Below are 15,630 nucleotides of genomic sequence, written 5' to 3' on the forward strand. Positions count from 1 at the left end.
TCCATTTTTTTTTAATTGGATCACTCAGAAAACAGACAGCCAATAGGCTCAGAGCCTTCTCCTCTCTTCTGATTGGCTGACACCAACCTGTTGTTACTAGAGAAGCTGAGCGAGGGAATACAAAACTACACTGCTGAGTTATGCATGTTGTTTTTCTCCACACATAAACACACACATACACACACTTCTGTTTTTACAAACGTCAACAGTTGGAGTGTCGATGCTAAACTCCGGCCTCATCACTTATCAGCTGATAATCAGCATCGTTCAGCAGAACGAGACGACAGAACAAAGACATTTAACATTTACAGTAGATCCCCAGCAGGCAGAACAGTGGTAAAAATGTTCTGTTTAACAAAGTGATGTCTTTTTAATTGTGCCTGAGAGCAAACTGATGAAACTTCCTCCCATAACAGACTCCACAGTCGCCTTTTATACATATATTATATATATTCCTCTATCAGAGCTGTTAATACAGTGAGGACAGTGTGGAGCTGCAGGGTTACAGTAGCACAGTGGAAATGTTTTTGTAATCTTTCCTACATTTCACTCCATCTCTCTCTCTCTCTTTTTTTTTTTTTGTGTGTGTGTGTGTGTGTGTGTGTGTGTGGACGTCTGCATCAGCACATTCTGCCACATAGCGTCCAGCCCAGCAGAGGGGAAAACGCTTTGTTCACATGTTGAAGCCTCCTCTGCCTCCGGGGCTGAAACGGAAACCAATTAAATCAAGTTTAAGAAAGTGCGACTCATTTTCAAACGTTATAATAAAAATGCAGAGCTTAAGTACCTTGGCTACTCCGTGTGTAGTTTAACTAATCACATTCTGCAGCATGTCTAAAGCTAATTTGCTTTCAGGATCACCTGAACCAAAGTGAAGTGCCTGAAATGAGGCTAAATTAAACTGATGAAAACACACAGAGACCCTGAAATCCACTTATGTAAAGAAATGCTTAAACATGAGTAGGTATTAATTTAATAACACGCCTCCCCCCCCGAGAGCTGAGCACATGATTTGTCCATCCTCATTCACAACAATGAAGACATCATTATGAGATAATTAAAACACAATTTCACGTGAAACGTCCAAGAGGATAGAAGTCGGGGTTACTGCGGGAGAAGTAAAATATAAAATATTCCCAATATGGGTTACTGCTGGCAAAAATAGGTAGGTCACTTGGACTAAACATTTGCAAATAAATATTTCATTTTATTTATCTTTTTTATTTAAAGAGTAACTGAACGTATGTCGGTCAAATAGAGATAGCCTACATTAAATAAGATCTCTGATTTTTAAAAACAAAAGCTGTTTCATGACGGCTTCACGTTCATTTAACCTCTGAAACAAATGCAAACGTGGAATAAAAACCATCATGTCTGTTGCACTTTTAACCCATGCACTTTAAAATTGTTTTTTTATTTATGTCTTTGTCTACCAGCAAGCACTTTTTAATCTGTTATTTTACGCAGCGCACAGTAGCTTTTATGAATTGTGTATTTTATTCCTTGTATAATTTCTTGCATAGCTATGTATATATTTATTTAGTATTCAATGTCCTGCTTTTTCTTCTTTTAAGGCTGCTGTCACAAACTAATTTACCCTTGGGCATAATCTAATTTAATCTAATCTAATCTAATTTGAGATTATTAAACTTTGTCTTTTAATGTTAAATCACTGACTCATTTGAAAGTGGACACATTTGTGGACATTCGCTCCAGAGGTCGTCCATCATTGTCTAGTCTGCAACTTTAAAACACGTTTTATGGCTAAAAATTAAATCAGATTAAAATCAAAAATAAAAGAAAACATGTTTCACACAGTGGATTTCAGCAGCTGTACTGTATTTCATTGTCCAAATGTGTAAATGAACCATATACTACGCATAAATATTATTGCTGTTACACCAGGAAGTTGATCCCAATCAGTAGAGCTGCACGATTGATCCTATTTTCATCGTCATTGTGATGTCAACATGTACAAAGAACACATGAAATGTTGAAATCACAGTGCACACTCATCTCCTCAGTTTGTATTTGTGTGTGTTTGTTGCCTGGTGTATGTACTACAGAGTATCGAGTCATTTTCAGAAAGACACAGCACTGAATATTTGCTTTTTCATTGAAGGTCATATCATCATTGCAGTATTGAACAGTGTGGTCTGATATCATGCAGGTCCACCAGTCAGAGAGTTGTGAGTCGATGGCTGTTGATGCTTCCTCTTTCTCTCTCTCTGTTCCTCTCTTTTGTGATTCAGTTCAGTTCAGTTCAGTTTGCAAACACGTACCCGCACTCGACGCTTTGTGCCGTGCAAATAAACGTGTAAGTGCACACACAACTCGGCGTGTGTTAATTCCTCGACCTCGGACCAGATCTGCCCGTTCGCACAAATTAAAACCAGCGTCTCCCTGCTGCCACTGACATGCTCTAACTGGCAGTTTAAATCGCCTGCAATCTTCATTTACACGCTCTAATTGACATAATTGTCAATTAATCATGCTTAAATGCGTTCACTCATGAATTTGATAGTTCCCTTAGAAGAAGGAAAAAAAAATAGCAGCCTAAGCATATTTGAATGGAATAGCTTGAGTAAACAAGTGTTAATAACATATTGTGATCGTGTCCTCTGCTTTACCCAGTGCTTGTTTGGTTTCTGCTGCTCACAGTTCAAAATCAATGTGAAACATCAACACTTTAAAGTTTATGCAAAGAAAATCTGCTTTATAATGCAGGTAATTGTCTGTTGTTGCGATACAGAACCGTGGAGAAGAGCATCTACAGATAAATGACAGCAGAGTAAACTCCGATCTGCTCTGAGATCAGCTGTAACCTCAAAACAACAACTAAACTGCAGCCTCAGAAACCTGGCCGTGGCCCTCGGTGGTGTTACACAAGACGTCTGCCATCATGCAGCGCAGGTGAGACTGACTCACAGTTACACAGTCAAATGTTTTGGCCTCAGATATCTACACGGCTGAATGTAAAACGGCACAAGAGACATAAATAAGTGAGTCAGATGATAAACAGATCCTGGAGCAGCAGCAGCAGCAGCTTCATCCATCGCATGTTGTGTATCACAAACTGTTCTTCCTCCTCTGGGTTTGTTATAAAACCACTTTAGACTATAAGGTGACCAGATTTATGAAATGAAAATCATGAATATTTTCAGCTAGGTGGTCAAAATTCTAATTATATATATTATGAGATAAATAACAGGGGCAATTACATGTTGATGTATTTTGACAATTAAAGCAAATGAGTTTTGGTCGTCCCAACTCAAGTTAGAGTCCCAGCCTCTTTCAGTCTCTTCTAGCTACACATGCAGCAGCATCAAGACTCACCAACATCAACAGATGCTACTGTATTATAATGACAGAACACAGACAAAGAGCCACCTCTGTTCAGGCTGCATGAGCTGTTTATTCTATCATACTGTAGCCTGTGTCTCCAGCATTTATAGTAACAGTAGAGCTGTAACAGCTTTGAGATAAAACAAAAACAACAATAAAACAGATGCCAGTGCTGAAGGACGCTTCTGCCACAAACAATGAAACACTTTAACAGTCCTGGGTGGATTATTAGCTGTTTCTAACCGCTTATACATGTTGTAACGGGACTTATTTAACATAATTTAAACAAACTGAGCTACCGTTTTGTCACAGTAAGCCTAAATGTGAGACCAGTGCAGAGGCAGAAAATCTCTCTTATTCTCCACGTTTCTGTCTGCCTCAGCCTGGGGGGCCTCTATCGTCATCGACAACCACCTCAAGTTGCCGTGGTAACCTCTGAGCCTCAGGCCAGAGCTCGTTAAGGTTCATAAACAATCCACCTGGAGCTCGTTAACATGTTTATAAACACACATACAGTTTTCTCTAGTTACATTTGTTCTGACACGACTCTTCGTGTTTTAGTCGACTGGAGTTTGAATATTTACTAGATGATTGAGTTTTAAACATAGCTGAAGGTCTGTTCACCTGTTCCCTTAGAGAATCAGAGACAGAAAACATAAACTGATTGTATTTTGTATTTGTAGAGTTTGTCTCAGGAAGTGTTATCTATTGTAGTTTCTAGTTTGTTCCAGTTGTGCACTAGTTTAAATTTGATGATTATTAATTATACATTAAAGTAGCTGATAATTCTCTATTATTTCAGCAGTGTTCACAGACTTGAAGCTGTGAGACTCTACCATAAAAACAAGCTGCAGAAAACTTCATCTATTGTTCTTCTATTCAGAATTGATGTTACTGTTGACTTTATAAACAACTGCTTTTAAAACGTGTCGAATCTTCACTGTTCCATGTTTAATTAATTCCCAGGGAGGAGGAGGAGGAGGAGGATGTTCGGTTCGGTTCTCACCTTGATTTTTTACTGATAACTGAAGTCAAACTTGTGAGAAAAAAAAGCGTTAACGCCACACGTTTCAATCTCAGGCCTTGGAGATAATGAAAGAAAAAAAAGATTTGAGTTGTTGAAAGAGTGTGTGGACGACGGGGCAGCCTGCCTGCAGCAGCTCTGTGTGAAAGCTTTGAATCATCAATTTCCTCTCACTTTAGCTGGAAATGCGTTGATAAATAATTTACCCGAGAGAAAAATGATGAATAATATACGAGTCCAAATATTATAGCATTTATTACGGTGTCCGGTTGGAGGTTTAGTGGAAGTGGAGGTGCAGCTGCAGTACTGTGGTTAGTCTCCTCTCGCCTCCGGGCAACAAAGCATCTGCATTTGTCAGCCGGTCCTGTTCTGCAAAGTCAGTCCCTCCAAGTCCATCACCGAGGGTGGGTGGATGGGAATAAACAACCCCACCTCCCCCCTGTAACACTTTCCAATTAAATCCCTTCCATTTGTCGACTTGGAGATGCCACCTTTAAGTGAATTATGGTGGAAAATGGAGACGGATAAGAGGCGGGGGGGTTACGGAGAGGAAGCCTCGGTGCGCCATGTGTGAACTTGAGACAATGCATCCTCTCAGCGGTGAAAGGAGCAGAATTGATAGATGGATAGAGGGAGAAACAATGGGGGAGATAAAGAGAGAGAGGGAGGGGGGAGAGTGATGCATGACCCCCACTTTCTCAAGGCTTTGTAATAAAAGGCTGCTGCGCTCCGTTCTCTGTCTCTGTCACATTAAAAGTAAATAAGACTAATAGCATGATGCCCGAAACTCCACAGGGCTAAACTGCCCCAAAGTGAAATGTGTTTGCATGTGTTGCAGCCGTGTGCATATTTTACCCGCTGTAAACACACACACAACCCCCCCTACTTCCACCACCACCATCGCTTCCAAACCGGCGCCGGCCTCATCTCACATTCACGTGCTGGCAGGATTATGAACCATCTGAACGTCCTTCCACTGAAGTCGGGGACATTTAGGATTTTCGTGGGCGCCGGCCAAAACGTGCAGCGGCTCCATCAGCTGGGACTCGTTGGTGGTGGCAGCTTTTCAACTTATGTTGTGACTAATTATTTATCAAAGGGGGAAAAGTAGGAAAAATAAAACTCGTCCTGCAGCCGTCAGGTGAACTTCCCACCCACCGCACGCCGATGGACCGAGGCCACAGCAGATTAGCTAGTGCTGCAATCACTGCAGAAAAAACATATTTTAGACACTTTCAAGATGTTAGTTTAAATGTCATCAATGACTATGGGGCTACTGTAGATTTAAAAGAGAGAAGCTGAAAATGACAGTTTATTATTTTCATTTTTAACAGGGTCGGACAGATGTGGCCTGTTTTAACTGCAGAGGAAGATCGCTGCACTTTTCTCGGTTGGATTTAGAAATATTTTAACACTGGAATCAACTGTTTACCGTGGCACCTGGGCTCTTTTAAAGGGACTACGAGGAGTTTTGGAAAGTGAAGTGTTTCCACACTACATTTCCCATGAGCCTCCACGCGCACGGTGAAATTCTTGGACCAGCGCAAGACGGACCAAAGCAAGAACTTTTGCCAAGAATGTTTTCATTGATCAAGAATGAAAGTCGGAGGTTCGAAGACAATCAGATACCATCGTAGTTATATCAAAATTACGATAAAGACAAAACGATATATTTATCGAAAATGGGCCCATTAACAAGTGGTAAAGTAGATTCATCCACATTAATATGAGACTCTTTTATAACCAAAAGCAAACTCCTCGTTGTCCCTTTAACAGTTGCTCTAATCAACCGTATATCATATAATCCAGATAAAGATCTGAAAGGTTATAATCCAGAGACGGCCTCTTGCGAACCACACGGATATTGCTTATTTTCTGTTTTTGCTAACAACTGTTTAAGGCAATTTATGCTTTTATACTTTAACAGTGATGGAGAGAGAGAGAGAGAGAGGACATGCAGCAAAGGTCAGACCACAGGTTGGACTTGAACCTGGGCCACTGCTGCCTTCATGGTGCAGCTCTGCCAGGCGAACCACTGGTGGTCGATGACTATTAATTAAACACTAGTTCTATTAAATACAACAAACTTTATATAAGTTAGTCTGTCAACATCTCTCTCATGTTTATGTAAAAATAGTTTTCATTTTTGTAAATTTAGAAAAACCAAGAATGATTAATTGCGTACTCTAATAGTTTGTGAGGTTTCACTCGTGTCTGTGTGTGAGTCTTTGTTTTTCCAGGATTTTATTAAAATGCACTTTCCCCAACACAGTGCTTGTTGGGTGTTGGCTGGGTCTTCTTTATGTATAGGAACCTGTTAATATAAATACACTCCTTTTCTGAGACAAATCATTTCAGTTGCCTTTTTTATTTCAGTGATTTTATTTACAATTTGCTCTGACAGGATTATAATTTACATTGTTTGCTGTAGCGGAGGTCTTCTCCTGTGAGCTGCTCCGTGTGGCGGCGGCCGGGCTGAGTGGCAGCGTAATCACCTGCTACATGTGAAAACGCTGCAGCTAATTGGACTCATGGGACTGAAGCAAGTGGGCTGATTTGGGAGGTGAGTCAGAGTGAGTTGTTAGTGTCGTTTGATTTTTCTTTTATTCCTTTTGTTCTCCTGTCATTGGTGGATGAGTTTCTTTGTAACGGAGGTGGATGTTGGAGTTTCAGTAAAAAGGGTTTTGACAGTGACAGGGTTTTTTTTTCTGGCCATGTGGGTCGGTGGCACCTGAGTTTATAAATAATGTTGCATTTTCCTTTTTTTACATTTAGTTTGAAGCTTCAGCTCTTCTGAACGGTCACTACACCAGTGCCAAGTTGAGAAATAAAGGAAGGTAGACTCTCTGCGTCATCCTTCCTGCTTAATGCATGTCTCTACTCTGGGGGAGAGAAGTCAAGTTCAATACTGAGTCAAAGCCTCAACTGTACCACAGGTAACGGAGGGACAGTGGATGTTCTAGGTGCTGGAGATCAGGGATGATTATTTAGTAATATTCAGATCTGCAGTTGATGGATGTTGATGGAGCTTCTTCAAATTTGGCACAAACTTTCATTAGGAAACTAAGAGTTGATTAGATATTGGAGGTCAAAGATCAAGGTTGTGGTAACCTGGCTAAATGTAGTTTTGGCCTTGTGAATGCAAAATCTCTGTGACGCCTTAAAGGAATTTCTTACTGTAAAGGGATAGTTCAACATTTTTGGCAAATTGGCCCATTGTCATAATCCCTATAGTCATATGAGTAGGTTCGTTACCTTTAATTGTCGGTGCAAGCTATTTTTTAGAACGGCTCATGGGATTTCTTGGTTTCTAACTCATCAAACTCATCAAATACACAATCCAACAACTCCACAACGCTCTGGTGGACAAGTTGTGAGCTGCACATTCACCACACTATGAGATAATAACACAACGTTACCACACAGAGTTGTTTTAGAGGGAAATGCAGAGACTGCTTGATGAAGACTACCCCGTGCCGTGGTTTTGCATGCATTTCCCTCTAAAACAACTCTGTCTGGTAACGTTCTGTTATTATCTCATAGCGTGGTGAATGTGCAGCTCACAACTTGTCCACCAGAGCGTTGTGGAGTTGTTGGATTCTGTATTTGATGAGTTTGATGAGGGAAACCAAGAAATCCCATAATGAGCCTCCGTAGCGTAGCTCTGAGCAGCTCACGGCTCTGCTCCGCCGTTCTAAAAATAGCTTGCACCGACAATTAAAGATAACGAACCTACTGCTATGACTATAGGGATTATGGCAATGGGCCAATTTGCCAAAATGTTGAACTATCCCTTTAATAATTGTGACAAACATTCACTTGGACTCAAGTATTGATTGGTTACATTTTGGTGATCCAAGGTCAAGGTCATAGTGACGCTTTTTAGTTTTTATTCTACATGTTACACAACAGTTGCATCAAAATTTGACACACAAATGGATCATATTTTATCATATTTACCTGAGACGACTGTACTCTAAGTGGAGGAGGAAAAAAACCACAAGGAGCTGATTCTACTTTCAATAAAGATAAAACTTGTCACAACCGACCATAAATTAAACCCCAACCTATAAATCTTGTTCTCCAGATGTAAGGAAACATGCAGGTTTGGTTACAAGCCTGAACAAAAGTCACATCCTTCTCTTTTATGTGCAATTAAAATGCAAAAATCCTATTGTATCTTGATTCTTCTGGAGCTGAAGAGGGCAGAATAATCCGCCGGTGTGTGTCCTTATGTGACATTAAAGAGTAGGAGAAGGCACGTACAGTAAACAAACAACAAGTGGCAGCAGGTACGGGTGCAAGAACAGGAAGCAAATGTAAGAGACAGACTGCGACTGGTGTGTGGAGATATTCTGCATTTGATGCGGATCAGCGGGGACAAGACGACCAAATGCCAGAATGCAAATGTTTCCACAGAGCGTTTCAATTGAAATGAAGAAAAAAAAGCTCAAACTTATCTAAGCAGCTCAAAGACAGACATCCAGATCTGCACACAGAATTCATTACGCTCATGAGCTCAGCACCTCTCTGGCTGCGTGCCCGTCAGCCTTCCCAGCATGCCGCATGCTGTGTAGTCACACGTGCATAAAACACTAGCATCGCTCACACACACACACACACAGACACACAGAGCTCACCTCTATCTGTTTCCTCTCTGTTCTTAATCTGAGAGCTCACATTTCAGTTTGGGACAAGCTTCAGGAAGTGTGTCTGCAAACAGGCTGCAGGTCTGAGCTCCAACAACAGGTACGAAGGACAAAATGACGCTTGAAATAATGTTAAAATCAAAGCTATTTGACCTGTAAGATAAGGAGCGTTAAAGGCAGCCAGCCGTGCACTAATTATAATCATATAACGTCCTATTGTTAACTCAGCCTCAGACCAGGCCGTGCACATGCTAATGGAGTGTTTACTTGATAAGTCATGGAAATGTGCTCAGTCTCTCTCTGCAGACCATGTGACATGTGGATAAACTCAGCTCTCAGCCCGAGGTTTCAGGCCAACATGTCCCAGGTCTCTAATCTGCTGTGAATGTAACTGTATTCATGTGTTTGTGTGTCATAGCGGAAGTGAGCTTCACTTCTCAGACCGACAACTGCCCCCTTGGTTCAGACTAAAGACCATTTCACTGAGGACGACCGTCCAATCGGAGACCGAGGACGTGTCAGATTCTCAGGTCAGTGGTTGGTTATCGTAATTATCCAGGAAATTACTTTATATCTATATGATCTATATGGTAATAATGTTTCCAAAAGTTACCTGTAAGGTGTGTGTTTGTGTCAAAGTGTTTCTACAAGACAAACTTTAGTGCAATCTTTTTATAACTGATGTTCTTTTTGATTAAATTGGGTTTGTATTTTGGCAGGGATCCATTTAAATGTAATCATGTTTTTGCTTTACAGGTAATTTTTTTGTAAAAAGTACGATATAAATCTCTGTTAGTATTAAAGGTTGAATATGTAGAATATTTATTAAAAGCTATATTTTTTCAAAAATGATACATCCATGGGGCCTTTAGAGGGGTACAGAATGAAAGTATTGCTTTTCCACAAAAAAAAAATTTTTTGTCTGAATTATTATTTTTAATTTTTTTGACGGGCTCGACAATGACTTTCTGTCAACGTTCTGTTTACATTCGTACCTGCCTGTAGCCGACATGTGGCTCAGTTCTCCGCTGTTTTCCTGCCTCCTCCCGGTCCTATGCGTTTGTTTCCAACCAAGCCTTTTTAATAATCAATCGGTGGATCAATGGATTATCATATACTTGTTAGGATGGGTGTATTTGTGTAGTCTTATCTGTCATAAACACGTTTATCGTCGCGGACTTTCGGTGCCACGGAGCTCCTTTTTTTTTTTTTTTTTTCCAACTTGAGGAGAGCAGTGACAGTGGAGGCTCTGAGCAGCAGCGGTGTGGAAGGCAGAGAGCCTCCACTGTCCCTGTAACAAGCTACAAGTCATTTATTATGCTGTTAATGACGGTAAAAATGAAACATAAGGTAAATATCCTGCTTAGTTCTCCTCCTCTGCTGTCCTCTGTTCAGAGCGGAGTCCCTAGCAACGGCCCGTTTTACCTAGCAACGGTCTGGCAATCGACTGCTGGAATTCTTTTTCTGTTGTTGTTCTTGTATTTCTACATAGTCAACCTTTAAGATTCATCTTCTATTTGTAGTTAATAGTGTATTCCTGACCCACTTTGTGTCTGCATTGGCTAACCTTTGTTTATATAACCCCCCATATAGTTTCCTGTATGTTCAGCCGACCTCAGTTATGTTCAACACTTTTCTCTCCTATTTTTGTATTTTGAAAACTTAATTATGGTTAAATTGTAAATAAATGAGTTTTTCTGATGTTCTTGAGTGTGATAACTCTGCCATGCACGTGTGTCTCCTCACACACAGGCGTGTTTGTGTGTGTGTGTGTGTGTGTGTGTGTGTGTATACATGTGTGTGTCAAAGTGCATCAACTAAAATGTGCTTGTTTTGGTCTGACAGGCACAGATTGTTATTCGGAGCGTCTGACAGCGTAATGGACCCTTCAGACTCACGTGTGTGCATGCATGTGTACGTGCACGCACATGTGCATGCACGCCCGTGTGTTAGGAGTTACACGTGCACTACTGAGTTGTACTAATCACACACAAACACACACACACACACACACACACACACACACACACACAAGTGGAACTTTGAGTAAATAATAAGTGTATATGTGCATCTCTTCCCCCCATAGTGTATGTGTGTGTGTGTGTTTGTCGATGTGTGTGTGTGGATGTGTCAGTGGAAAGCTGGCACTAACGAGTTCCCTCCTGAGCGCTATGTTTTATTTAACAAACAGTCAGACCACAGTGCTGTTGACACCAACAGTCATAAACAACCATGGAGCAAAACTGCGCGGCTCAGCCAGAGCTACATTAAACATGACTGGCACCGCGACGCTGAGAGACACAGAACTCATTTACAGCGGCTTCGCCCGGAATAAAGATACAGCAGCAGCCGCCGCCGCCGCGCCTCGTCTACCTGCACGGATTAGAGTTAAACCCATTACAGCCGAGGCTCTCGTATGAATACGCCGCATAAGGTCACAACAGAATATTATTGCACCGCCGGGCCGACCATCTGGAGCCGTGGAGACTTCTCCCCAGGGAGCCGGTTTATCTCCCAGCAGCGAATCCTGCTGGAGATCAGGTTCAAGTGTTTTTATGATGTAGATGCAGCTACATTATAGAGATTATTGACTTGTTCTGATACCAATACCAGTACGGGAAATGCCTCCGATACTGCCAAACATGCCGGCGAATCTGTAAATCAGTTAGCTCAGTTAGTTCAGCAACAGTCGAACTCTGGAGCGATCCGTATATAAAACGAAATGACCAGCGCTACAAATAACCCATGTACTGTGTGCGTGTGTCTCTGTTAAACCAACACTAAGGAACTTTTCAACCTTCATATAATATTTTCGTAACTTTTGTGATGGTACATCGACTTACAACAGGTTGAATGACACCTCTGTCATGGCCTGAGGGGGTCTGTATCATTATGGTCTGTATCGCCTTCACTGGCACTAAGCAGCTTTGAGGAGCATGGTAGGAACCCTGCTCTCACATAAGTTTCACTTTCACTTTCGCGAGTCACGACGAGGAGGGAGCAGCAATGCGGCACCTTTCCGTCAGATTGTGTATGTGTGTTTACTGAGAAATGATCCGCTGGAAACAGAAACTTAGTTTGGACGTCTTCTGTTAATTTCCATGCACCGGGAGATCAGGATGTTTACGGCGCTACGCGCTAGTGCTCATGGGAAATGGAGTCTTCCTTCAGGCAAAACACTACCACTTTGGGCCACTGGCGCCGCCAAACTCAACCAAAGCTGAAAGTTCTTTAGTACTGCTTTAAAGTTCAGCGTAACTTCTCAGAGTTCAATTTCTACAATTCGTAAACATGACGTACCACACGTCTTTTGTCAGTTGTGTCTGACTGAAACTAGAAAATTTAAGAAAGTTAAATGTCTTTCTTTTGCGGTATCCGAGTAGTGAAATGACACTCGGATACCGCCCAAGCCGAGCGAGCACTCGAGTCCTCGGATATCGGCTACAGCCCTAAATACACACACACAGTACAGCACTTGCACTCAGTTCCTTCAGGAGTCCTTGGATTGTTTTCAACATCTGGATTGATCTTTCTGACTAGCCGAGTTGACACGACTGACTTTCATCTGCACCCTTTGAGAGTTTTCACTGTGTTACATTTTTGCTGTTTCTTGAAATTTTTGGTACTTCTTGATGATAGTTTGCAGCGTTGACCCCGGCACCTTTTTGTACCTTTTCTTTCCTTTTTGGCATTTACAATGTGAGCTCTTAAGTCCTCACTGAGCTCTCTGGTCTTTGCCATGGTACAGTAAGTCTATAATAGAGTCAGAAATAGTCAGAAAACTGGTCAAAAGAAACCCAGAAACATTCAATATCATTTTTAACACTTAAGACTTATAACGAGAATGGTTTGTTCGAACATCCTATGACTATTTGTCTTGGTATCACTGGGGTATGAATACATTTTGGACATGATGAATTTTGTTCAACGTTTAAATAAACACCAATGTAACTTTGCTTAAATAAATAAGTCATGGCTCCAAACTTTCCTCCATGTCCTATTCATGTCATATCTGAGTTGAAATACTGATCTGTAACTGAAAAAAATAAGAAATTCCTTGTATTTGGCAGGAGTATGAGTGTGAGTATATCGGTGTTGGCCGATACTCACAGCACAAGTATCAGAATCGGTATCAGAAGGAGAAATGGTATTAAACATCTCTAGTTGTGGTCATTCCAGCTGTTTACTTGTTTCCTTTAACGGATACAGGTGGGGGTGCTGAAGTGCTCTGCAGCTATACGAGTCCAATCAGCCGTCTTGCTGTTCAGTGTAATCTCACGTTTGTGCGCCACTGTGTTAAATATGTTTCTCTCTGCTGTGCCTCTTGATTGTCTGGGCTCTGGCGGTGTGGATGCTCCTCCAGATGACTGTGTCTCAGTGGCCTTTCTGCAACCCCTCCACTGTTTGATATACTTTACTTTGACTGATAGTGGATTTTTAAAAGGGGCGACTCGAGCTTTAGAAGTTTTTCTGCGAAACGTTTGCATGATGTGTTAGATCTGTTACATACGAAGGAACAGGCCCCGGCAACAAAGGCCAGAACAAAGAGTTTTTCAGCTGAGACACATTAATTGGCTTTTTGACTCCCTACTGTAGCATTGATGTGCTGTATATCAAACAACAGATAATTATCAGTGTTTTATGTGTAAATATGTTCTCATCCATATTTATCTATGGAGGTCAATCAAAGTATCAAGAACATACCTTAAAGAAACTATACTTCTGTTCCTGCTTTGTTTGTCGAAGCGAGAACATTCATCTCTAGATCCATCTGGCAAATCTTGAAGGGAAATAGTCCTTGGGTACCTCCATCAACAACACATCAAAAACAGCTGTTACAACAACCTCATGTGTCTTTCTGAGAAGATATGGTCTTAAACGTGTTCCTAAATGGGGGTGGGGGATAATTGTGCTGTTGAATGTGCTCAGAATACATCCTCAAGGCATCTAAACCACATCCCCCAACCTCTAACATGTGTCTAAGATCTGAACATTGTACCAAACAGCCATAAACCAAAAGCTCATCATCTCACAATAACTGAGAGTTTCACCCTTAAACCTCACGCTCCATGTAGTCCTTCAGGGTTAGGGTTGGAGATTCTGGAAAATCGGTTCTATCAGGCCACATTTTGAAAATACACACTAAGTCAAAAGTCCCATCCCCTTTTCCTAGGACTTCTGTCTGAAGCCACGCCTTCACCTTTCCGTGGACGTGGGTGAAGACACCCAATGTGCATTGCCAGAGGAGTGAGAGAGGGAGAGAGACAACAGCTCGATTGGGCGTAGGAAGAACTAGACATGAAGGCATCTGATTGGTTTTTTGCTCTTGGAGCGAAAAGCATGGATTGGTCAGAGTTGTATCAGTCCTGCAGTTGCCACAGAGGTCTCATTATTTCCGTTCCTTTTTCTGAATACATAATGTATTGACTAGTCTCAGGATAGAAGGACCATTTCACCCAGTATAACAAAACGTGTTTCTGAACAGGATTGTCAACTATGACTTCAAGATGCTGAACTCAGACTCTTGAATCAGGTCAGTAGAGAAGAAAGGCTGAACAACTTCAGATGCTCGTCCAATTTCTTCTTCATCATTTTGTCTGCAAACTGCCCGAGATGATAAATGTTGAGGTTGAATCTCAAAAAGGAGAAGAGGTGTTTGCGCTCTTGCTCACTGTCCAAAAAAAAAAAAAAAAATCCTCTTTTCAGGTGCGTCGGCCAACAAACATTTGAGAGCAACAGGAGGAAAAGGCTCGCACACTGATCAAAAATGGCAATGTCCACCAGAGATTAATGGATGCAACAAAGATTTAATGGTTGAATCTCATCCATCTGTTGGCGATTCCAAGTCAAGTCCAAGTCAGGTTCTTGCAAATATGTTGAGTCATGTTCAGGGGATCCTCAAAGTGTGAGTCAAGGAAAGATCTCGTCTTCACAAACCCTCTACATGTGCAGGGCCTGGTATTCATTTTTGGATACAAAATGCTTTGGAAGATGTAACTATGTACTATTTAGCCTTGTGTTAAATGCTAAAACATTGTCTTGACAATCTGAGTTGTGCGGTATTTGCTTGTCCACTAGGTTGACGAATGGATCCTGAATGGACTTCCTGTTCAAATCCTGAACAAATCTTCAGCTTTTTGTGTTGTTGCTGTGTCTTGTATCTTAATATAAACCCTGTCCCCTTGTGCTCCTATAGTTTTACTCCTTCACGTTATAATGCAGAGTAGACTGACTTTAAACCATCCAAACAACTCGAGGGATTTTCTATATATTCAACGATTCTACTTGGTACTGTTCATTGTCTCCTGTGAAATAATAATACTGTTGTACAGATTAAACCGAGGCACTTTACAGTTTGTATGATAATTATAGAACAACCAGTCTCCGTGTAGTTTGAAAGGACTTTGTGGAGACCGCCCTCAGGGAACTTGTTCCTTAAAGATATTCACTTACATTCACTTAAAATCCCCCCCCCCCATGCCCCACGCTGCACCAGGTGGTTAAGATAATGAGTTATTAACATTTCATTTTCCTGCTTTTATGTCGTACAATAAGAGGTTTTGACAGACCGCACTGAGTCATACTTCACTAAAAAGCCCTGCACAATGTATT

The sequence above is a fragment of the Trachurus trachurus genome (genome assembly GCF_905171665.1).
Source record: "Trachurus trachurus genome assembly, chromosome: 20".
Taxonomy (NCBI): Eukaryota; Metazoa; Chordata; class Actinopteri; order Carangiformes; family Carangidae; genus Trachurus; species Trachurus trachurus.